Source organism: Panthera leo, chromosome C2, assembly GCF_018350215.1.
Source record: "Panthera leo isolate Ple1 chromosome C2, P.leo_Ple1_pat1.1, whole genome shotgun sequence".
NCBI classification, from domain to species: domain Eukaryota; kingdom Metazoa; phylum Chordata; class Mammalia; order Carnivora; family Felidae; genus Panthera; species Panthera leo.
The window spans coordinates 60592712-60617952 of record NC_056687.1 but is presented as its reverse complement, the minus strand read 5'-3'; the positions used below and the strand labels follow the sequence as shown (position 1 = coordinate 60617952).

The 25241-nt window shown below is 35.7% G+C and overlaps 1 protein-coding gene across 4 annotated transcripts in view; it reads left to right on the top strand.

Moving 5' to 3' along the window:
• Window positions 1-25241, top strand: part of ZBTB20 (zinc finger and BTB domain containing 20) — a 764386-nt gene that overhangs the window by 532192 nt on the left and 206953 nt on the right. The window contains exon 13 of one of the 4 annotated variants that reach the window (XM_042954827.1): window positions 16491-16668. The exons of the other annotated variants lie outside the window; for them this stretch is intronic. The gene's annotated coding sequence lies outside the window, so the exon portion shown is untranslated. The remainder of the gene's footprint in view (window positions 1-16490; window positions 16669-25241) is intronic. 4 annotated transcript variants of the gene reach the window in all.

Sequence of the window (25241 nt, the reverse complement as noted above, 5' to 3'; positions counted from 1 at the left end):
AACATGAGCATACAAGAATCCCGCACCCAAATTGAACAAACCTTAACTAATTTGGCACACTTATTTTCAAAACTGTTTTTTGTCTTTTATTATTCTAAGTTACATACAATGATGTACATAAATTAAGTGGATAGCTTGATGAGCTTTTATGTGAGTGTGTTTCCATGAGGCAACACCCAATCCAAGATACAAAACATTCACAATACCTAGGAAGAGTCCTTGTGCCCTCCCGTGTGTGATATTCTCCAAAGCTTTAACATGAGGTTGAAAACAAGCAAAACTATTCTGACCTCTATCACTACGAATTAGTTTTACACAAGCCAAGCCATAGTATGGCTTATATAAAATGTATTCTACTGTAGGTATCACTAGAATGTATTTATTGAATCTCTCGTTGTTGAACGTTATTTCTAGTATTTCCCAATCACAACAAATACTGCAGTTAACATTTTTATACATATTTTTACACAGGAAGAATTGCTTAACTATAAGAAACATGCATTTTCACTTTCACTAGGAATGTAAAATCTCTTTCCAAAATGGTAGTGGTGGCAATTCATATTCTCATTAACTACCCATGAGAACTTCTCCACATTCTTCACAACATTTGGAATGGCTAGACTTTCAAAATTTTTGTCAGTTTGTTAGGTATTAAATAATGCCTCATTTAAAAAAATTAATTTATAAACCATCGGGACTCTCTCATGTGTGTTGCCTGTTTGGGTCTTTCCCCATCTTACTATTAGGTTATTTGTTTTGCTACTGTTATTTGGACCGGTTTGGGTTTTGGTTTTGGTTGTTGTCGTATTCTGGATTGTTGTTGTAGTATTCTGGATTATCATCCTTTGGGTAATAGAGATTGCAAATATATTTTCCTAATGTGTAATTTCTTTTTTAGCTGTGTCTGTAGTAGCTTATTTTTTTAAAGCTTCTCATTTTAATGCAGTTAAGTTTATTGATATTTTCCTTTATAGTTTGTGCTGGGACGCCTGACTGACTTAGTCAGTTAGAGCATGCAACTTTTGATCTCAGGGTAGTGAGTTCAAGCCCCATGCTGGCCGTGGAGCCTACTTTAAAAACATGTACATATATGTTATATATATATGTGTGTGTGTGTGTGTGTGTGTGTGTGTGTGTGTGTGTATACACACACATACATATATGTGTATATATATATGTATGTGTGTGTATATATATATATGTGTGTGTGTGTGTATATATATATGTGTGTGTGTGTATATATATATATATAGTTTGTGTTTTTATGTCATTTAAGAAATACTTCCATATGAAAACCTTCCTTGATTTTCTTCTAACAGTTTCAAAGTTTTGCCTTTTACATTTAGATCTGTAAACTTGGCATTTATTTTTGTATGTGGTATTTTAAATGCACCCCATTTTCTTTTTTCCATAGATGACCCAATTATCCCAGCACCATTTAACAAGTTGGGCATTCTTACCCACTAATTTGTAATGCTATCTTTTGCCTACATTAAATCTATTTTTAGGATCTTTATTTCAACCATTTGTTTCTCTATCCCTGTGTTAACACTATAATGATCATAATTAATTATAATTAATTATCATAGCTTTATAATATTCTTGTTAACTGGTAAGACAAATCTCTACATTGTTCTTTCAAGTTCTCTTGGCTCCTTCTGGCCTTTTATTACTCAATATAAATTTTAGGGTTAGTTGGTCAAGTTTTGCAAAAGCCTTGCTGAACTTTATTTGTAGTGACATTAACTTTAGAGAATAACCTGGGGAAGAATTGACATTGTGATAACATTATGTCTTTCTACCCATTAACAGACTATATTCCTCTACTAAATCAGATCTTTATTCTTGTTCTTTATTAATTTTTTATAAGTTTTACCATAAAGGTCTTGCTAGAACCTATTTTGTTAGATTTCTTCTCATATTACTTGGATCTTTGAGCTCTTATGTAGAGTCTTTTTTCCATTTCATTGTTTATTGGTCATCATTACTATATATTCAGAAACTTTGCTTAACTCTGTTGTTAGTTTTAATGACTAAACTGAAAATTCTCTCAGATTTTCTACATAGGTATGTGTATCATCAGTGAATAATGACAGCTTTTCTCTTCAATTCTAATTCATAAGTGTTCAATTTCTTTTTCCTGTCATATTGCAGCACTAAGACTTTTATATAATGTTGAATAAAAGCAATGATATTAGGAATATCTGTTATGTGATATTTGCCTAGGATTTTGATAAATTGGAATTTTTGTGTTAAGGAACTTGCCACCATCTATTTATAGTTTGCAATGCATTTTTAATCAGAAATACTAGTTGAATTTTATCTAATGTATTTTCTGCATCAATATGATAAAATTTCCCATTAATATGTTAATATTTTATATGATATTAATGTATTTCCTGATATTAAACATTTCTTACATTCCTGGAATAAAACTTTACTTGGTCCTGGTATGTTTTTTTAATCCACGGTTGAGTTTAATTTGCTGATATTTTATGTAATATGTTTGCACAGGGAGATTAGTCTTCAATTTTTCTTTCTTAAACTGTTATTGTAAAGTTTTGGTGTTATAGTGGTACTAGCCTCATAAAGTAAGTTGAGCAACATTCATTTTTTTCTTTTTCTTTTTTTTCTATTTCTGAAATAGCTTTCATATAAATCGGGATTACCTGTTCTGAAAATTTGGTTAAACTTGCCTGTAAAATCATCTGGACCTGGTATTTTCTGCCCATAGTGAGTAGGTAGAGTAGGGTGGACTTCTGATTATCAGTTCAGTTTCTTCCATGGTTATTGGTTTATTCAAGTGTTCTATTTCATCTTAATTTTAGGAAGTAAGTTTGTTTTTTGTTTTTTTTAAAGAAAAATATACAATTAATCCTTAATCAGGGCACCTGGGTGGCTCAGTTGGTTAAGCATCCAACTTTGGCTCAGGTCATGATCTCAGAGTTAGTGGGTTTGAGCCCCATGTCAGGCTCTGTGCTGACATCTCAGAGCCTGGAGCCTGCTTGGAATTCTGTGTCTCCCTCTCTCTCTGCCGTTCCCCTGCTCACTCTCTCTCTCTCAAAAATAAACATTAAAATAATTTTTTAATTTAAAAAAACCCAGTTAATCCACACTTTCCAATTTATTTGTATAAAACTGTTCATAATAGTCTTAGATTTTTAATTTTATATTTAATTATGTCCCCTTCTTATGCCTAATATTATTTATCTGAGCCTTTTTTATTACTCATTGTTAGACATTTTTCTGTTTCACTTACTTTTGTTAAAAACTGTCTTTTTATTTTATCTTCTTTATTGCCTCTTATATTCTATATCATTACTTTATGCTTTTATCAATATTATTTTCTTCAGTCTACTTAAAATTAGATCGTTTTTCTTTTCCTAGATTCCTGAGTTAAATTATTACTCATTCAATTTCAATGCTTTTTATTATTTTAAAGTTAACTTTAGTCTCTAAACTTTTTTCTAAGTTTTTCATTAGCCGCATAGCTTGTTTTGGTATGTAGTTTTGTTCAATTTTAAATATTTAGTAATGTCTGTTTTGATTTATATTTAACTTAGAAGTATATGTCTTTACTTTCTAAACATAAATATACTCTATTTTTATTACTAATTCTGAATTTAATTGCCTGTAATGAGACGATGTGTTTTATATGGATTTAATTAAAATTTTTTTTTTTTAATTTTTGTGACCTAGGACATGTTATCTATTTATTCAGTGCTCATATTAAAATTTTTATATGTATACCTAACTATATATTTTTCTAATAAAAGATAAAGTCCACTTTTTAGTATTTCTGATTTTCTCCCTAATGTAAAAAAGGTGCCTAGCATGTAGCATGTTTTATCTACTTACTAATTATCAATCTGTTATTATAAGTACTGAATGGAGTTTTAGTTTTACCTATTTGTTTTAAATATATGCAAAAGTGGTTATCATTGATTTTTATAGTTAATGCCTAATTATATTTTCTCGTATATTTTAATTATTACTGTGTCCGCCATTATTCTTGGATGATATGGCTTCCTTTTGGGTGTACTTTTCTTGTTGAATTACATCTTTTAGTAATTCTTTAGGGAGGGCCCCGGGGAGTATACTCTTTTTATATATCTAAAAATGTCTTTATTTTATCTTTTGTCTTAAACAGCAATTTATCTGGGTATTTCTGTTCAGCATTAGAGGATATTACTCAATTAATCTTACACAATTGTTCTTCAACTATCATTACTTAAGAGAAATCTGTTATCAATCCAGTTTTCATCTCTTTGTAGTTAGTCTACCTTTTCCCTTTGGTGACTTAAAAAAATTTTTCTATATCCTTGATGTCTTATAGTTTCTCTGAAATGTGTCTAGATGTGGATTTATTTTGAATTATCAGTCATGAACTCAGGGTATACTTTCTAATCTCAGGACTCTAATGCTAGAAAATTCTCAGTTATTATCTTTTCCTTTATTATTTCTTTGTTATTACCCCCATTTTCTTCTGGGATTTTGTAAGATGTATATTGGTGTTTCCTAGTCAATTCACATATTTCAATTGCTCTTTCATTTTCTGAAAAATATATTTTACTTTCTGTGATTTTTTTTCGAGTGAATTCCTTAATATTACCTTCCAAGTCACTAATGCTCTTCTTGAAATTGCCCAATCTTAAATTATCCTATCTATTGCATTTTTAATGTCAATGAACATATTTTTCATTTTTAAGATTTCTGATTGGTTCTTTATTCACCTATTCTTATCTTACTGCTCTATGTTTTTATTTAATAATTTCTTGTTCTCTTATAAGTATGATTTCTTATCTCTGAGCATCACAAGCATACTCATGTTGAGGTCATTGTCAGACAATTCTATAAAATCAAACTCACCTGTAGTGAATGTTCCAATTATTAATTTTATTCATTGTTTTTCTTATCATTAGATTTCTTGCTATGTTTTAGAATTTTATTTTGTAGGTTGATGTTGGTCATAAGGCTTTTTTTGACTTGCCTCTTGGTCCTCTTTCTTCCTCTTTTTTTTTTCTTTGTTCATGCATCCCTGGCTAGTGGTTTTTCAGTTGCCTCTTATTGGGATTTCTGGGTTCCTAATCTCAATCCAAATCTTGTACCAGTAGCTTTCAGCTTTATCTCTTTAAGGATATTTGATCATGAGGCTGTGTCTTTATCCTTCTACTTCTCAGTGCCTAAAGTGCTATATAGGCTGTTGCCCAACGTAGCAGTTAGCCAAATTTTTTGCAGCCTCTTGCTGAAGTAGTGAGCCAGGCTCAGGTCCACCATTTTATATGGAGCCTTTTGGCCTCATTTACTCCAAAGAGCCGCTAGACTCCCAGCCATGTCTGTGTGCTTCTGAGTCCAGATTTGAGCAGGCTTATAGCTTCAGCCCCATTTGCTTCTTTTAGTTTCTTTGTAAAAATGATCCTTTTTAAAATTCAACTCTGCCTCTTTGATTTTCTCATTTTATACCATATCAATTTTTTTTAGTTAACAGTATATCTCAGGTGGTACTCCTTTGATTTCACCTCTCTTTTATTTAGATATATCATTTTAAAACAAATATTATAAATAACAGTTGTTATTATTGAATGTCTAGTTGTACTAGACACTAAACTTTATAGATACTATCTTACTCAGTCCTCTCTATAATCAGTTATTTTTATTCCCACTTTATAAACTAGGAAATTGAGGCAGATAGGCTAAATTCCCCCTTAGGAAAGAGGTTATAATAGTAAATGGCAAAAGTAAGATTTGAACTCAGGTTTTTCCACTACCAAAATTAGTGCTTTTAAAGTACTACCCTCTGGTTAGATTTTGTGTTTAAAACAAAAAACAAAAAAACCTATGCTATAGTGTTTATTTTAATAAATTAAATAAACTAACTGTTATTTATTGTAAAAATATACCTGCTCCTAAACCTCAGAAATCTTATTTTATATTGTCTGGGTTTTTTTTATGTAACCTTGATCATGTCTCTATCCCCCCCTCTCTCTTTTTCTCTCGCTCTCTCTTTCCTTTCTCTTTTGATATATGATTGTTCTATTTGTTATTAATCTAGCAATTTAGAAGTTATAAAGCATAGTTTGTTCTTATAATAACAATTACTATTATTTTTTAAAAATCCAGCCCTATTTTCTTTAATTATCATCATTAATGAAATGTATGCTGTATGAAATGAGAAACTTAGGATGCTGTTCCTTTATTTCTCCTCCTATTCAGTTTCCCATTTTTTGTTATAACATATTATGTCAGTTACAGATTATTATTAGTTTTATGATACAGCTGTAGAGGGGATAACTGCAAAAAGTTAAATCATTTATTTGGTAGTAGAGAGCTTCTAACACAAAGTAGGTACTTAATAAATAGCTGTTGAGTATGAAACGAATGGACCTGTTTTGTGTACAATACATACAGAGAAAGAAAACGTATCTGAAATGTCTTTAGAATCTACTTCTACTGCTACCTTGGATTTTATAAACTGTTGGGCCACCATATGATTTAGTAAATACTCTTTCTTTTACTTCTTTTATTAGGCAGACACCTGCTTTGTGAGCCAACCCTTTGCAATCAATGAGCCTCTATCAAAGTTAGTTTCACTCACAGCTAATTCCACCTTTGCCCCTTCTTATCCTACCTTACCCCTATATATAATAAATATATCTGGCAACTCCCATTGTCACTCAGCGACTACTGTTAAGTTTTCATTTGGCAAATAATGTGTGATTCTTGAATATGAAATAGTGACTAAATATCAATAATTAAATCATATTCAATTGTTATTGGTCCATGTTCTTCCACAGTAATTCATGTTGTTTACTCTTTAAATACAGGCATTTTGCAGTAGTTCTTGTTGTTTTACTTTTTAAGGATAGTTCTTAAAATCCCCAGTCATAGTCAAAGGAAATTCTTTATAGAAGTTGCTAGGAAATTGGATTTTCCTTTGAACACCACTAGATAGTACCAAGAAATTTAATGATGATCTGTAACATGCTTAAAAATATATGATGCTTCTATTGTAGCAAAGCAGATTAAATGAAACAATGTAGATTAACAAAAAAAAAAAAAAAAACCGCAAACTAGTATAAACTGGATCATTTGCTGATGTGCAAATTTTATGGAAATTTTAATGGCATATTTGATCGATTTATAAGAAGTGCATATTTGTGTTTATAAGAATACTCAAGCCTCCTATGTGGCATGATTTTAATAGTATTTTGTATGTAAGAACAGATTGAAATTAAACGGTCTTCTTAGCTGTTTCTATTCTTTACATTGTAGAAATGATTTTTATTATTCTCTATTTAAAAGTCACTGTAACTGGGAATCAGGAGACGGTTTTGGGTCCCAGTTCTGTCATTTAACAGGTTCTCTTCTCTTGGGTAATTTATTGAATGCTTTGAGTCAGTTTTTTTTTTATTTATAAAGAGTTGCATCTTTTTTATATTTATAATATACCTTATATTGTATTAATATGTTTTATATTATAAATATAAAGAAGGAATCAGAATAGAAGAAATCTAGAATACAGACAGGCAGTATATAGTGATAATATCAGAGATGGAATAGAAGCAAAAATACGAAGATACTGAGATATTTATTTGTTTAAAAAATCTAAAAAGATTATTAAAAGAAAAAAATTATGAAAGAGGACATGCAAATGTCTAATGAACATGTGAAAAAGTATTATAACATACTAGCACTTATTGGCATGACTTATAAAAATAATAATTCTCAATGCTAGTAAGAGTGCAGTTAAACTGGCATTCATATAGTGATGGTGGGGGTATTGTATTGACACTAAATTCTACAAAGTAAAATGGCAATATATCATCCATAACCTTTCTTTAAAAAAATGTATCTTTTTGACTGAATAATTTTACTTCTAGGAATCTATCTATTGGGGGTAGAAACTCAGACCAAGATTTATGTACAAAGATGTTCATCACAGTGTCATTTACAAAAGTGGAAGAGGGGGAAAAAATCCTAATAAATCCTAAAAAAAAAATCTAAAAAATATTTAATTGGAGAAATTATTAAACAAATTATGGAACATCCGTAGTCATCTTTGCATATAGCAAGTATTATTTACATAGTTATTAAAGATATTTTAGAGAACTTTTTTACTAGGAAGTGTTCATGAAATAATGTAACTAAAAGTGCATAATCCAAAAGAAATTTGTATACCTAACATGATCCTATTATAAGAATCTTATAGGTATAAGTATACCTATAACATGATCCAATTATAAAAATGAAAATATTTGGTTATAATCAAAGGAAATACATTAAAATGTGAACCACATTTGTATGGTGAAATTAAGTGATTTTTTTTCTTCTTTTTCTTAAAGTTTCTAAATGTTCTAAAAATATGCTAATAATTATAAAAAATAAAATTTTTAAGCAAACAGCAAATAACTTAAATAATATTAATTTAAAATTTGATAATAATTCAATTTAAGAAATTAATATATGTTTAATATTTATCACCCTTAATGGAATTAAAATGTTTTGCTTTCCAATGTATTAAGCTTTTGAAATATCTGTGATACAGATTTTTGGAATTAGATCATATTGAATATGATATGGTGTGTATTTCCTGAGCCACATCACATTGTTTCTATTGCTCAGTGCTTCTCAGAGTCTCTCTCTCTCTCTCTCTCTCTCTCTCTCTCTTTTTTGTGATCCTTGTGCATTTGCTTCAGGTTTTCAGCTTGTGCTCTAACATTCTAGAACCTCATTTTCTTTTACTCCATCAATCAGTTCTGACATTAATATGCTCAAAGCACATGTACATGTATATAAGATTATCATAAAGGAAGAAATCTAGATCACTCTTTATGTTTTCAATTGTTTTTAACTTCAAAATTTCTCATCCTGTAATAATTTAATAATCTAATAATAACATTTAGAGTAATTGAGACATAGGAAAATGAAGTAAAGGACACAGCCAATATGTCAACATAAAGTCACTTTTATTGGTAGAATAAACTACTACTGATAACATTTATCAGGCACCCATCTCAAGAATAGAATCTTGGCTACTCTGTGTAAGAATGAATAAACATAACAACTTACTTGGCTCTGTACACAGAACTTAGCCAAAAAAGAAACCCACTTAGATGCCAGAAAGAATGAACCAGATAAAGTTTTATTGGCTCAAAATACTCAAGTAACTTAGTCCACTCCTTTTCTAACAAAACTGTGTAAGTGAAAATGTAATCTTTAAAAATCTAAATTCCTTACACTAGCCAATGGCATAGTGCTGGAGTAACTAAACATTTCCAGACGGCACCCTCTTTCCCTTCTGCCAGGAGAATGAACCACTCTCCCTCCAGCTCAGGCCTCCACTGACTGACTACAAGTTAACCCAGAACTACTTGTACACAAGCTCGTCTCTTTTTCAGAACTGTAATCCAGTGAAGGTAGAGGTTATGTCCTATTTATCTTTGTTACCTCAGGATCTGGCAAAGTGCATGATTGTTGAATGAACTAATGAAAGATTAGCTGCTTTAGATGACTTCAGTATCTATAAAGATAAATGAAGGAAAAGTTAACTTGGTTTCAAATGTTCACACCCTATGTATTATTTTCCTAACATTTAGGCAAGTTCCATTACAATGATGCTATCGCCAAATCATGAACATCTTTGGAAGTAAATATCTTTCAAGAACATATTTTTCTGCAAGGCACAAGGCTAAGAATTAAAGTAGTGTAGTTCTTAAGAGTGCCTGCAATGACTAGTGTGAAATCCACAATAAGTTACTAAATCTCTGAATCTTGATCTTTTCAAGTGAAAGATGGGAATAGTAGTATTGCTTATCTCACAGTCCTTGCTGTGGAGACTGGATGAGATCTTGCATGTCAGACAGCATCATGCCTGGCTAAGCCCTTTGGGGCCTATTATTACCAGAATTAATTCCTCCCAGGACAGCTGGTTGTACTTGCACTTGTATCTTGACAACTGGGACAGAGGGTTGGTATACCATCAGGGCTCACACTGGTTCTAGAATCAGAGAACTTAAGTGCATAAGCCAGTGTTTCTCAGGCTATTTAGTAGCATAAGAATTACTTGGGAAGCTCATTTAAAATGTAGATCTTTGAGTTCCACCTCAAGACACACTAATTTAGTTGATTTGCTCTGGAGTTCATATGTCTTTTTGACATGCTCCTCAGATGATTCTGGTGTACCTGGTCCCAGACCAAGCTCTAGGTAACCCCGACATCATGACTTCCTCCCACCCTCAACTGCATATCGCCTGCAGCCCCCTGGCATCATTCCCCAGGACTCACCCTACTGAATACTTAAGTGGGGCTTTGCTGCCCCCACTCCTTCGTCCTGCCCCGTTGAAAGCAGAAGGGAAGAATAGGGAAGACAGAGTTAATCAGGAAAACTTGAGTAGCTGCAGTAAATTATTTGTTACTTGGTATTAGTTGGAGTGGTGGTCTTTTGTATTAGTCCAAAAGTGAGCTTACTTGACAGGTAAGCTTGAACTTCAGAACAGTAGTTTTGCTCCTATAACTGTGGAATGATTGGCTATACTGAAGTTTATCTCCTGTTTCTTTGTGGACCTGCTATCTATAGAACTTAGATGAATAAGCACAATTGAAGTGCAAAGTGTTAAATGCATGCTTTGATTTAGTCAATGCATTTGCACATTGAAGTAATTAGGATGTATTTAAAAGCATTCTGCTTGCAATACTTTGTTCTCCGTTTCCTACAAATCAAATTAGTGAGGGTAGATTTGATTTTGACATCATTTTGAAAATATTTTCTTTTTCTTTTTTAAATTTTCTGAGTATTACATTTTTATAAAGTTCAAAACACAACCAACTGTGACTAAATTCATAAAAACAAAACAAAAAGTCCAAAGTGCAAGAAAATGAAAAACAGCACAGAGTAATATGCAATAGAACAACATAAATCAGACCTCACAAATATAGTTGTAATGGCACACTTTATCCATGTCTGATCAATTAATAACAAGCACATATTCAGATAGCAAATAGCTCATTCTTTCCCTTTGATTGAGAGCCCCAAATTTAATTATTCATCTCAGTCCAAATAAATACGAAAAGGTAGCCAGACCTACTTAGAAAAATCTTAACCATCTCTTGTTTTCATTGTACTGTATGTAATGCAATGAATGAATGGGAAGAAAGAATGTAAAGGTGTTTCCCCTTTTGCGAACAAAGCATTCAAGCAAGATTATTTATTTTTTAAATAGAGTTAGATTTGGTAGAACCAAGAAATGTTTATGGAACGATGTTTCACCAAGGCAAACCTGAGTTTTACTCTGCACACTGTATTATCTTTGACAAATTATTTCACCTCCCTGGTCCTCAGTTTTCACATCTTTAAAGTGAGAGTAATAATATCTACGTTACAGAATCAATTTCTTAACATGCAGTAATGTATTGGAAGTGCCTGGAATTTAATATGTACTCAACAAATGGCAGTTATTATTATTAATTCAGGAAAGAAAGTTTGGAGGGATAAGAACCCTAAATCCTCTGAGGAAAAAAGACTAAACAAAAATACTCTGTGTTCTCACTTTCTCAGAGGCTATTTATAGGAGTCTCAGATTTTATCCAAGAATTTTATCTATAGAAGAGATTGTTTCACCTTTATAATTTTCTTGCCACCCAAATTATTGTCCTTAATGTAAATCAGTGACCTCAAACTACATGTTGAGAAATACCATTGATACTATTGAAGTGCATATTTGAATGACTATAATTTTCTAATACAAAATTATTATCATATTCTTTTGTTGAAGATAAACAGTACTTTGGACTGGGTGCAGATTAGATAAATTTAATTCCTCTTATTTTTTCTATACTGATTTTATAGTTTTAGAGGTATATGTATTTACTCATAGAAGTGAAGGGGAGAGACAGAGAGAATGGACAAAAACAGTAGATTCATTTGTGCTTCTTAGGAAGCAGAGAAGCTATATCATTAGTGACTACCTCCGTGTTTCATATATAGAAAGTGCTCATTAAATGATTGTTGAATCAGGGCGCCTGGATGGCTCAATCCGTTGAACATCTGACTTTGGCTCAGGTCATGATCTCGCCGTCTGGTCCGTGAGTTTGAGCTTCACGTCGCGCTGTGTGCTAACAGCTCAGACCCTGGAGCCTGCTTCGGATTCTGTGTTCCCCCTCTCTCTCTGCTCCTCCTCTGCTCGTTCTCTGTAAGTGAATAAACATTTAAAAAAATATCTTAATGATTTTTGAATTAATACATGGGAAAAAACAAAATGCTAAGAAAATAGCTGTACAGCATAAAGGAGCCAGCTCAAAGGTAGTATATGTAGTTAGTAAACAGAGAACTTAAAACTTACTTATGGGCTTCAACACTTCTTTAGTTAGGTTCCATGTGGAACTACTGGTAACCATTTTTATTCAGAACCTCTAATTTTAGCTGGAAGAAGCAGCAAAACCAGAGGAGCCAACTGACCCTCAGTCAGAGAGCCATGACATGACCCTCATTTTAGAGCTGGAAGAACCATAAAGATTTGCTAATACAGGGGCCTAACTTCCCAGCTGAAGGAACTGAATGATTTCCCCAAACATTTGGTGGCAAAGTTTATTGATACTCAAACTTCGGTTTCATGATTCTGGTCCAGTTCAGTTTATATTGTACCATGTTAGCTTTGTGTTGGCAGACTGTCCCTCTGGGGGGTTCCCATATATCTACAGTGGCTTCTTATCCTTTGACCAAAATAGTGCGATGGAACATCCCGAAATTCCTCTGATTAGAATCATCTCACCTGGTCTGGCATTTTCTATAGACCCTAAGAGGCCACAATAAAGAAATTCTTCCTTGACTCTTAAATTCACTTTTTTTTAAATATAGAAATAATCTATGTTAAATTATTATTAACCACTAAAAGCTCATTCAAACTACTTTAGCTCCTTTCAAGTGATTATTAGTTGGGGCTAAAAGGAATGGAGAGGAAGGAACCATTATAATTTGATTGGAGAAAGAGAAGGAAGAGTTCTGTCCTTGAGGTGTTACCTAGGGCAAGGCCAGGCCAGGTGGGCTGTGACTGGTGGGGGAGGGAGGGAGGGTGCAGAGCACCCAGGAAGTCACTGAGAGATTTGAATCTCAGAGAAGAGAGGAGATGAGAAGAAGTGAAGGGATAGAAAGAAGTAAAAGAAGTGGGAGGGTACTGCAGGTAGACCTCATAATTTGGTCTTTTGGTTCATTATTTATTACATTTGTAACCCTTATGCTCAATGGGGAAGGAAGCCTTGGGTTCAAATCTTTTGTGTCCTGTTATAATTTATATTGCTATTGTCAAGTAATAACTAGAATTCCCTGAATAAAGTATTAATGACATCCATGAAAGAAGAAATAAAGCATTTAACAGGTAAATCTCTTCCCCATCCACCTAAAGAATGGAGGAAGTGTTGATGGGCTGTTGATGGTGACTTAAACTGGCATACTAGGAATTTTTATAAATGGTTTTCCCATGCTCCATTGAATCTGTGGCTGAGACTTTAGTTGTATACCAGCTGTGCGTGCAAAATCTCATAATTATTCTTACTGTATTAAGCATTTTATAGCAATTTTAGCTCTAAAATGCTATGCAATAGTTTTTATGCAAGTGTACCAGACATGTAAGCTGTTCCAATGAAAACATTTCCTTTCATTTAGACACGTGGTTTTAGGTTTCCAAACTTAGCTCTTTGCATTGATGGAAGAATCTTTAGGCCAGACATCAGGTTTTTTTGGTGGGTTGTTGGATTTTCTTGCACATGCTTTATTCCTTCAACCAGTCTCATCAGAAAAGGGGCATTTCAGTAAATGTACAATACTGATATTAGCAAATACTGCCGCTGTGCACTAGCTCCTCCACAGCCTGTCCTGTTGAGAAAGGCACTGGAGAGGAAGCTAGGGTTGTCTCGGCATCCCTCTGGGGTATAATGACAAGCAGGCAGAAGGACTTGGACTTAAGCTCTCTGCAGAAGGCTGACACCTTTAACACTGCCACACATGCTGCTGCGCCCTGCAGTGGCAAGTCTTGGGCCTGAGCCCAAAGCTGGTGTGGAGTTTGAACCCTTGGCATTCTGGCCCAGGGCCAAGTGCTATCAATGGAACCCCACTGACACCTTTAGTTATTCTTCCTAGATTAGGATAGTAATTTACTTGTCTCTTTGATTTCAAGTGTCTGGTTTTGTTTCCAGATGCCTCCCAGCTCATCTGTATTCCAGGGGTTTCAAAAGATTTTAACCTCATTGGTTCTTTCCTTTGTCAGTTCCATTTGGTGAACACGGGAGGGATACAGAGACTACAGGGAGGCAAGGGAGGGAGCTGTGCGTGCGTGATGTAGGGGGCATGTGGGGAGGGCTTGGTGAGACTGCAGGAATAAATGAAAGGCATATTCGCTTTCAGAACATCAGCTATTGTACCAGAGCAAGTCAGGGTGGAGTATAAGAGGTGATATGTAGGACAATGTAGTGAAAAGTGTCATTAGATGGATTCATGTGTAAAAGCCCTCCAAACAGCAGTAATCTCAAACTCACCCAAACAACTGCAATATATGAAAGAGATGGAGAGACCATAGAAATTTTATCCCGATGCCAATACGGTAACAGCACTTGGATTTTAACATGTTATAGTAGGAAAAGGCATTTATGCAGGGGTGTTACTCTATGTTTACAAGGGCTTGTCTAGCACTGTTTATTGATTTTACTGCAATTCTTTCCCCAGGACCCTGTAGATAGATAATTGCTAGAAATGTCCATCATTAGCAGAGCAACGAGTGCAACCATCACACTAGGAAAAAGATACACATAGGACCCTGCAAGCAGGCATCAAATGGGGGTAAGAGTCACACAGTAACACGTGCAGCTATAACTCCAGGCAAACACACACGCAACACCCTGTGTAGCCATTGCAGTGAGAAAATACACACAGCCCCCTGTGCAGCCATCACACATCAGGAAAATACACACATGACACCCCTATGCAACCATCACACCAGGCAAAAGCACAGACATAAAATGCTAAGTCAATAGGAATGAACAGCTCATAAAAGCCTACTGGAATAGATCACATCACAGCCAGGTACATCTGTTCTCAGCACTAACCATTATCGTTAGCTTAAAATGCTTAAAATCACTGCGCATCCTCAGGTCTAGGGACAGATTATTCCAAGAAGATTCTGCTAAATAGATTTGGCAATGCAGTGAAGGGGACCTCTACTACATTAAAGTGATGCATTTTGCATCTCAAAGGCTGTCAACTGTATTTAGAGGAACTATGTGATTGAAGAACAATGCGCTGGGATGGAATAGCAATTTTTCAGGCCCTTCTAAATCATCTGGGGGTGATTTTTACCCCAACTTGAGTTAAGTGTACAATTGAATGGGCAGCTATCAGACTGGGAGGTGACTAATAAAAGCAGAATTGGAAACAGCTTTCATCTGTGCCGCAGAGTAAGCCACTCCATTCTGTTTCAAACTGGAACTCTCGGTGGAATGCCCTATCCAGAGGTCTCAGTGAGGTCAGACTTCAAGCCATGAACTTGAGATAAATAAGTAGGAACTGCAGTCCTTGCTTCATAGGCTTGTGTGCCCAACTGGGGGGAACAAAGGAACCACCCACCTCTTCTTTTGCCAGAGCCTTCTCTTTATCCTCTTGCCTTGGTCTATGATGTTATCCTGACTGTGTGACACAGGGGTTATTGCACGGCAAGGGAAGCTCTGTGTGTCCTTCTGAAGAGTGGCCCAAAAAAAATAGTTAGAAAGAGTTTCAAGCTTGCAGTTCCGTGTTTCAATTACAGTGGCGTTAAATGTTTCTACCGAGTGAGACAAGTTTCAAGCTAGCTTGTTAAGAATGATTTACACCATAATTCTAGGAAAAAACAAATGTGAGTGACTGAGATTTGAAAGGGAAGAGTAGGGGGGAAGTGCCAGACTAAACGAATCCTAAGTAAATAGGGTGGGGTGCGGTGGGTTTTTTGGTATGTTTTGTTTGTTACTTTGCTTTTTTAGGAAAAAAAGAAAAAGAAAATGTATGTATTGTTGGTAATTACTTCTCTCACCTGGACGGAATGAAGCAAAAGAAAATAGAAGTGCTCCATTTGCTCCTTAACCAAAATTTTAGGAGAGGACAGGTGTTTCTCTTAATTCACATGACATCTTACTGGAAATGAGCAGTCCTGGAAATGAGAACTCAGAATTCCACTTCTTTTTATTACTTATTTTCAAATGTGGTGGAAAGGTTTTGTTAGGGAGAGATAAGCATTTTCCATAAAACAATGCAGTAGTGACATGAGGTAATTACATGGTGACTGGGACATACCGCTTGGCATACTGGACAAATTGCATGATACCTACGTGATAACTATAGTAACGCTAGTTATCGCTACCGTATTATCTCCTGATAACTATATAATTAGTTGGTGTCACAGAAGCACCCTAAACGTATGCCTGTTCCAGCTACTCTGGTAGGAAAAAAATAAATAAATAAACTTTTTTGCAAGGGGGAAAAAAAGCTAATGAAGAAAGTTGCCAAGAACAGATATTTTGTAATCTGTGCTAAATCTCTGCTGGAAAAACATGAACAGTAACGAAGCTGAGAAGACAGTAAAAGAAATTCGGGGCAAGGTGCCAGACGCCCAGACGGAAGGAGAATGTGGACCAAAAGATTGCGACAATCGGGTAATTATGGTTTATGAATTTCAGCTTTAATCTGTAGTTCAGTGAGTCCTGATTAAATATCTGTTAAACACAATTAAAGTTTGTTTTTGTATTTCACCGTCTTGATCAGAATAATTAGAGACTGCGTGTTTCATGTCAAAAGTAGCAAGAGGAATTTTAGTGAATGAACATCGTTTTTAAAAGCCATTTGTAGCACCAGCTGTTGGCATTATTTTATATTTTAGTGTTATCAGCATAAAGATGGTCCTCTGGATGCTGAATAGTTTCCAGCAGGACAAGGATGTTAGGCTGTCACGATGGGCCCGTGCTGCGGAGGCTTAAATGTGTGTGGGCTCGTGTTCACAGGAGATAGTGGACAGAGGAGATGTAGGTCAAGAGAGCAGATATTTTAGGTGAAAGAAGAAGGAAGACATTTGAGTTACATTTATCCAAACAAGGAGCTGAAAGAAGGGATTTCTCATGGTGGAGTCATTTGTGTCAATACCTGAAAATGCTGGTTAGCCCTCAGAGACAGGTTGTATATATTAGTGCCCAAAGGAAGGGCACAGAAAGGTGTGATGAGCTACACTGAAACTCTCCTGGTTGGTTCTTGGCTAAAAAAAAACCCAACCTTTTATTCTCAGAGTTGGTAGAAGGTAGTGCTGAGAGAATTTGTCATACTGATCATTCTTTGGCTAGGGATAGCGGTATGAATTCTGCAAAAAGGGACCAGTTGGAATAGAAGAAGGATTAACTCAAAATGGGTAAAGGAGTAAAATAAGACACTACAAACCAAAAGTAAGACTATGATTTCCATACGCATGTGCCAAAAGGGAAGCTGAAGAGTTGTAAATTTCCGTCTCTTTAAAAATTATATGAGGGTATGTGTAAACCCTTCTATGCAGCTTACCGTGATGGGAGCTTTAAAGAAGTAAAATACTCTCTTGCTTGCTATTTGAAATTTAGGTATCTGGGCAATTTTGGTTCCTGTGATACACAGCATGGTAACTCCTCTCTATCCTAATCTTCAGAACCTGTGAATATGTTGCCTGACATGGCAAAAGGGACTTTGCAGATGTTAGTTAAGGATCATGAGATGGAAAGATTATACTGGATTATCTGGGTGGTCCTGATATAACCACAATAGTCCTTGGAAGAGGAAGAAGGAAGCGATAGGGTCAGAATCAGAGAAGAGGATGTGAGGATGAAGCAGAACCTCAGAGACAATGAGATGAAAGATAGCTGCCTCTGAAGGTGGAGGAAGGGCCATGAGCCAAGGAATGCAGGCTGCATTGAGAAGCTGGAGAAGATGAGAAGGGGGAGTCTTCTCTGGAAGCTCCAGAAAGAATGCAGTCCTGCACCTTGATTTGGGGCCTTCTGTCTTCTAGAACTGTAAAAAAATTCCTGTTTTGTAAGCCATTAAGACTGTAATACTTGGTTAAGCAACAATAAGAGACCAATATAGAACCCATGAATCTGCTCCATGGATTTGATCTCCATTTAAAAGCTGTCCAGTTAAAAGTGCATCTGGGGACTATGAATTTCATCTTCTAAAGCCCATTCTCCAGGCTGTCTCTGTGGTATCATTTGGAGGTACCTGCTGTGGTAAGAATTAAGAAAGCCTATGTATTATAAATTAAAATCATGGGCAAATTCAGCCCCATCCCCCAGCACCACTTACCAATAATACATTTCACATGAGTGAAATATTTACAGGAAGGGAGGACTATAAAGTGAGAATTGCTTCTCCAAGAGCAATCACAGTTGACATTTGAATACTTACCACAGGTTGAACCATTTCACTTTGTCAGTTTTTCATCCACAGAAATGGCAGTTTTATATGGTTCAACATACCCTGTGTTATCTCATTTAAATCTTCTAGGACTAAGATTAAAAATTTCTCCTAAAATTGTAAAATTAATAAATGTCTATATAGAGGTTTAGGCTAATAAGATGCTTATGCCTAACCTATTCAGGTAAAAATGAGATTAAATCCCACTGGCCAAAGGTGTTTTAGCAGAGTGGAGGATACAGACATGTATGTCATGTGCTATTCCAAAAAATAACAGTTAAATCATGAGGGGCACCCGGGTGGCTCCGTTGGTTAAGCGTGGGACTCGATTTCGGCCTAGGCCATGATCTCACAGTTCATGAGATCGAGCTCCACATCGAGGTCCATGCTTTTAGCACAGATACTCTTTCCCTGTCTCTCTCTGCCCCTCCCTGCTCATCTTTTTCTCTCTCTCGAAATAAATGAATAAACTTAAAAAAAAAAAAAAAAAAAAAGCTTGGGGCGCCTGGGTGGCTCAGTCTGTTGAGCGTCCAACTTCGGCTCAGGTCATGATCTCATGGTTTGTGAGTTCAAGCCCCCTGTCGGACTCTGCGCTGACAGCTCAGAGCCTGGAGCCTGCTTCAGATTCTGTGTCTCCCTCTCTCTCTCTGCTCCTCCCCTGCTCACACTCTGTATCTCTCTCAAAAATAAATAAAGATTAAAAAAAATTTTTTTTAAAGCATATGCTACCACATAGGAAGATAGCATAGCAAATGCTTTAGAATGGTATTGCCTGGGGTGCCTGGGTGGCTCAGTCAGTTAAGCATCTGCCTTAGGCTCAGGACATGATCTCACGGTTTGTGGGTTCAAGCCCTGCATCGGGCTCTCTGCTGTTAGTGCAGGGCGCACTTCAGATCCTCTGTCTCCCTCTCTCACTGCTCCTCCCTGATTTGCTATTTCTCCCCAAAATAAATAAACATTAAAAAAAAAGAATGGGTTTGCTTAAAAGGATTTCTAGCTTCTTTTGGTTTAAGGCTTCCATTAATAATCTCAAGAAAGCTGTGAACCATCTCCCCAAAGATGGACAACACCCTGTGAAAGGATTCATAGACTCCCTTAAGCCTAATGACAGACCTCAGATTAATTATCCTTGGTTTACAATTGTGTTCTCAAAAAAACACTCTGGAACTGACTGGTCTGACGTGATTCAAGACCAGACCTATGCAATACTATTTTGCCACATGAGTTTGGACCAGTCATCAATGTACACTAAGGTCCAGGCTTTTAATTAATAAAATTAATACTTTTGATGCTGATGTGCTATGAATGTACATTTTTGTTTTTAGAACATTTGAGATGCATTTGAAGAACCACTGAAAAGCACTGGTATTGTCCTTGTTTACTGTCCATTCTTTTATTATTCAGTCATTTATTTATTCATTCATTTAGCAAATATTTATGGAGCCCCTACTGTTGTAGGCACTGGGAATATAATAGTGAGTGGGACTCACAAGGTCCCCTTTCCTCAGGGGCATTCTAGTTAGAGGATATAGTCAATAAATATGTAAACGCACTAACATACACCAATGAATGAAAAGAAGAAAACAAGAGTATAACCTAATATAAATAGCATGTAAGGAGATGGCATGTGGCTGAGACTTGAATGATGTCAGAAACCAGCAACATATGAAAATTTGGAGGAAAAGCATTTCAAGCAGAGTGGAATAGCAAAGACTCAGAGATTAAAATGAGCTAGGCATGTGAATTATGAAAGGTCAGTGAATAAGGAAAAGTATATTGGAGATGTGATCAGAAAAACAGTCAGGAGCCAGATTATATAGGCTTCACACTGAGCAGTTTGGATTTTATTCTAGTTGCATTGGGCAACCATTGGAGACTTACATGGAAGGGTCTGATTTCTGATTTAAAGAAATCATTGTTGGGGTGACTGGGTGGCTCAGTTGGTTAAGCACCTGACTTCAGCTCAGGTCATGATCTTCCGGTTCGTGAGTTCCAGCCCTGCATAGGGCTCTGTGCTGATAGCTCGGAGCCTGGAGCCTGCCTCAGATTCTGTGTCTCTCTCTCTCTCTGCCCTCCCCCACTCGCACTCTATCTCTGTCTCTCTCAAAAATAAATATACATTAAAAAAAATTTTTTTTAAGAAAGAAATTGTTGTTGCTGTATAAAGAAAATGGAGTATAGGGGAGCAAGAAGAGAATAGTTAAGTTAGTTAATAGTTAAGAAGTTAAGTAAATAGTTAATAGTTAAGAAGACACCCAAAGCTGAAGATTATAGTCTCATGGCCACATCTATATGGCCTCACAGAAAATTCGAGATATCTTATGTTGACCAGCCAAGAGAGCAGAAACGGAATTATGAAATATAGCATCTCTTATGTTTTTGGCCTACTAAAGGATTGTTTTGGCCTACAAATGTTCTTCCTGAGAGAAGGAAGAAAGGAAATATGAACAAAGCCTAATGATACTGGCAAATGAAGCAGTTATTTGGTGGGGAGAGGATTGTTAACATCACTGAGGAAGTCACCAGCAATCAGGAACCTCAGTAGATAAGGATGCCAGGGAGAGTTTGGGCCTATTTCACTAAGGTTCACTACAAGTCTGCTTCTTCTGTTTTCCTCAGACCAGCTTAAGATCACAAGTCTTCTGAACTCTTCTTCTGCCCCTTTTAACTAATGGGTTTAAATGTTCTGCTTCTCACCACCATCTACCACTCAAACTAGTCCACAGAGAAGATCACTTACAGGGGTTAGAGGCAAATGTAACTTGATTGAACATCAGGAAAGCAAGGGATTCTGTTGTTCATAGGTGTTTCCCAATCAAATTAAAAGATTAAGTCCAGGAGTTGATGTTAGTGTAATGTATTGGAGCTTTAGTGAGTCACCGACATTGCTTACAAGAATTTTAGTTCTATTATACTTTGTCAACCAACTGAAATCCTTTAATAAATGGTAAACCATAATAAATACACCCAAGAATAATGACCTGTGTAAAAACAGTGATGTATTGTTAGTTTATAAACAACTTATTTTCACTAATAAGCTAGAAAATTATATTAATCATTGCTCAATGACACTCATAAATAATGCAGGTTGGTAAAATATGCAACTATGTATAAAAATACGTCTAGAAAATCATTCAGAAGGCAAGGGGCAGTAGCCTTTTCCAACTGCCATTCCTATGAGACTATAAGTTACAGCTTCAGAGTAAGTGGCACAGGGTGAGCAAATTGCACTAGAGTGAAAGGTAACTAACTGAAAGTGATGTTGAATTTCATAATCAGAGATCCTGGAATGAATATAATGCAAATTATATTTCCAGGGAAACTTGAGTATAATAGTATAGTATTATGAAATAGCCTTATTTCATGGGCCGGAAACAATTAGGTACTATATATGAAAGACCTGTTGCAAATACTAAATGCACTGAACTTATTTAAGTGAAGGCTTAACAAATGGTTATTACTGTTGTTGTTTGTTGTTGTTGTTTTAATGTTCTATTAATCCTGTAATAGAATTTCCTGCCCTTTTGCCACTTCAGGTCTTTATGCTTTTTTAAACCTTTCCTTCCCTCCAGTTCTCAAACTGCCCTTTCTTTGGGGAACAGAATGTAAATTATCCTATCTAAATTTCAAGAATGACTATTCCCACGTGAGAGAATATCAAAGCTGAGAAGAGAATACAGAACTCTTAACAACCAGTACTATTCATGCCAGCTCATCTGCTACCTCCTAATAAAACTGGTTGTTAATCTTCCCTGATTTGTCTACATCTTTCAGGTAATAAAAGTGTCTAAACCATAATGCATTCTTCCAGAGAAGATAATCAGGTAACTTAATACCTCTCTGCTCAGCAACACAATGTCCCTTTGTATCCAGTCCTGAATTGGATTGACATTTCTAGCTGACGCTTTACATCAAAGGTCATTTTGCTCAGTTCACTATCTGATCTTTTTTATTGTCTTCTAGCATATTCCTAATTCTCAAAAAGATTTCTTCATCCCTGGCAGTATACTGAGAGCTCCCAATTTCATTATCTCATTGGTATATCGCATTAATTATTAAAATTTCTCTAATTGTAAGTTTCTCTTCCCAAGAAAGTGTCTGAGTCCCATCACTAAAGATATTAATAAGCAGAATTTTGTGAACACCAAATGTATAGCTAAGCTTGGCATAACCCTGAACTGCCAAGAGAACAGAGAACTCCCAAGCAGAAAGAGCTCTCCAAACTGAAATGATTTCACAAGGTGATTCACTACTTAGTAAATTTTCTTAAAAATGGAATGAGTCATTGTGAGCAAAAGATGTGGTTTTCTTCATTTAGTCATGTTGAGCCATTCAACTCATACAGGTTGGAAAATAATTTCCAAGGCAAGACCAACTGATGCTTTGTGAGTTAATGTAGATGTCACATCCTGAAGGGTATCATTTATTTTCCCTTCAGTTTGGCGTCCCTATTTTACCCCCTAAAAAAGGAAAAGCTTAAAAATATTATGATCTAATAAAATAACAGGACATTCAAAACTTATTTACTAAAAGATAAACTATAGTTGTTAAGTGTTTAATGCTATCAGGTTTAAAAAGAAAACAAAAAAAATGATTGGACAGAAATTAGAAATCAGAAGTATATTAGGAATTCACATCACAGAAATATGAAAAATATGGTGCCCTTTCTAGAATCTAAAAGCCTTGAAGATAGAGTACTACTACTAGAACTAAAGGAGATAGGATCAAAAGAAATCACAAGAGAATATACAGATTTAAAAAGGATGCTCGAGAGCTGAGGAAGAGATACATTTTGGATGAAACTTTCATAGTGATAGATCATTTATCAAGGTATGAATAGTCTATAGAGTGCAAGATATCCTATCTCCCAACAAGATTTGATAGTAAATGCCGTTGAGATTGGGAGGGTAGAAGGAATCAAAAGAAAAAGGTCAGCATAGGTTAGATGAGGAAACAGATCTGTCGGGAGACACTTTGAAAATCATGAGTTCATATTACATAGCTGTTCATCTTTATCCTACTTTGTAGAAAGAATGTGTAGACAAATCCAGAGGTGAAGGAACACCCACAGGAAGGAAACAGTTAATTTCTCACTGGCATGCTTATTCCGGTTTTTTTTTAATTGTGTTTATATTGGATGGTGGGATATTGTTGCCTTCCATTGATAGAATAAAAAAAAGAAAAGCAGAAGGAGTGGAAGGCAACAATACCTGTGTTATCTTCCAATGTATTTTTGAATGACTCTGATCCAACTTCAGTTTCAAGCTGTTTAAATCTATCTCACTGACGAGTCCAAATCTAGTGCTCACATGTTTGGGACAATTAAAATCAGCAGGGTCTGTGGCTCCCTAACCCTGGCTTTATTGTATAAGGGGTAAACAGCCACTTGTAATTTAGTGAGTAAGTGCAGGTCTTTCATGATGCACATACCAGCCCCACTGAAAACCGATCAATTTCTGTGCTTGGCAGTGGCATTCATAAGGCCCCTATGGAGCATTATCCCATGCCTGAGGGTCATTACTCTTCCACAGAAGCACTGACAGTTGTGATGAATGGTGGTACCTGGGAAGAGGAGTGTTTGGATGTTTAAACAGATTACATTTTCCTTTTAGAGCAGTAGACATTAGATCACATCTTAGACTGTCTACCCATGTGGACAGTGAGGATGAAATCAGGGCAACTCATATGTGACCTTGTGAGGTTCAGGTGTACAAATCATCATTTCTGTTGGGGGAAATGGACTTGACTTGCATCCTGTCACGATATTGTATGTGCTGCCAAGCAATGGGTGATAGCCACATACAGCTGCTGAGATGTGAGGCTGTCAACAGGCGTGAGATTCCGTCCATCACTATTATCTACAACAAGACTCATTACCTGCCAGCCAGTAAACATCCCATTTACACCATCTGCAATGAATTAAAAAGTGACGAAAAGAATCAGTATCTGTTTGAGTTGCAACATGATTGTCAAGTTCATTTTCATCTCTGGAAGCCCTTCAGTTCCATGAGAGACTTTAGGGGAAAAGTATATGATGAGGAAGCCCAGGAATAGTCTGGCAGTGACAGTTGTCACTGACAATTGTCAGGTTTTTAACCAGGCATTTACAAATACAATTAGCTTCTTAAAGTGTAAGAAAAGTCCAGGACTTTGTCAATTTCCTTTTTCAGGTCTTCCCTCCCTGGTTTTCTGGTGTGCTAGAACTGGGACTCAATGTTTGATACTTCTAAATTGATGCTGACTACAGTGAGAAATATTTCATAAAAATGTATATTTCAACATAAACTCGGGCAAAGCTGCCACTGTATCCAGAGAGGAAGTGATGATTAGTTTCTAATTTACACGTGCAGTGATTTCTTTGGCAAGTGCGAATTCCATGTCCTACAGTAAGGTTCTCTGTAACCATTCCTACTTGAAGCAGTTATTGGGGTATTAAAAAGATGCAGAGGTCTACTGGCACTTGAGGCTATTTAATTTGTATATACGCAAACTAGCTGCCTGTCCAGATTACGTGTGTGTGTGGTCTGGTGGTAGAAACTGCAGAGCAAAAGATCAAATGAAGTGTCACACACAAACCACATGAGAAATAGCAGAAAGATTTGACATTTATTCATATGCATCACCTTTTATTAGCAGAATCTCTTGTTTTAGTTTTTTCATCTTTCTTTTTCTTCATCAGATATTCTACAGCAAGGAAATGACTTTCATTCTTACCTTGAAGATGGGGGTTTCTTGGTGCTGCTCAAGGTACTCCTCTGAGCAAAGAGACCAATTCTGAAATGAGGGTATTGAAGATAAGCCC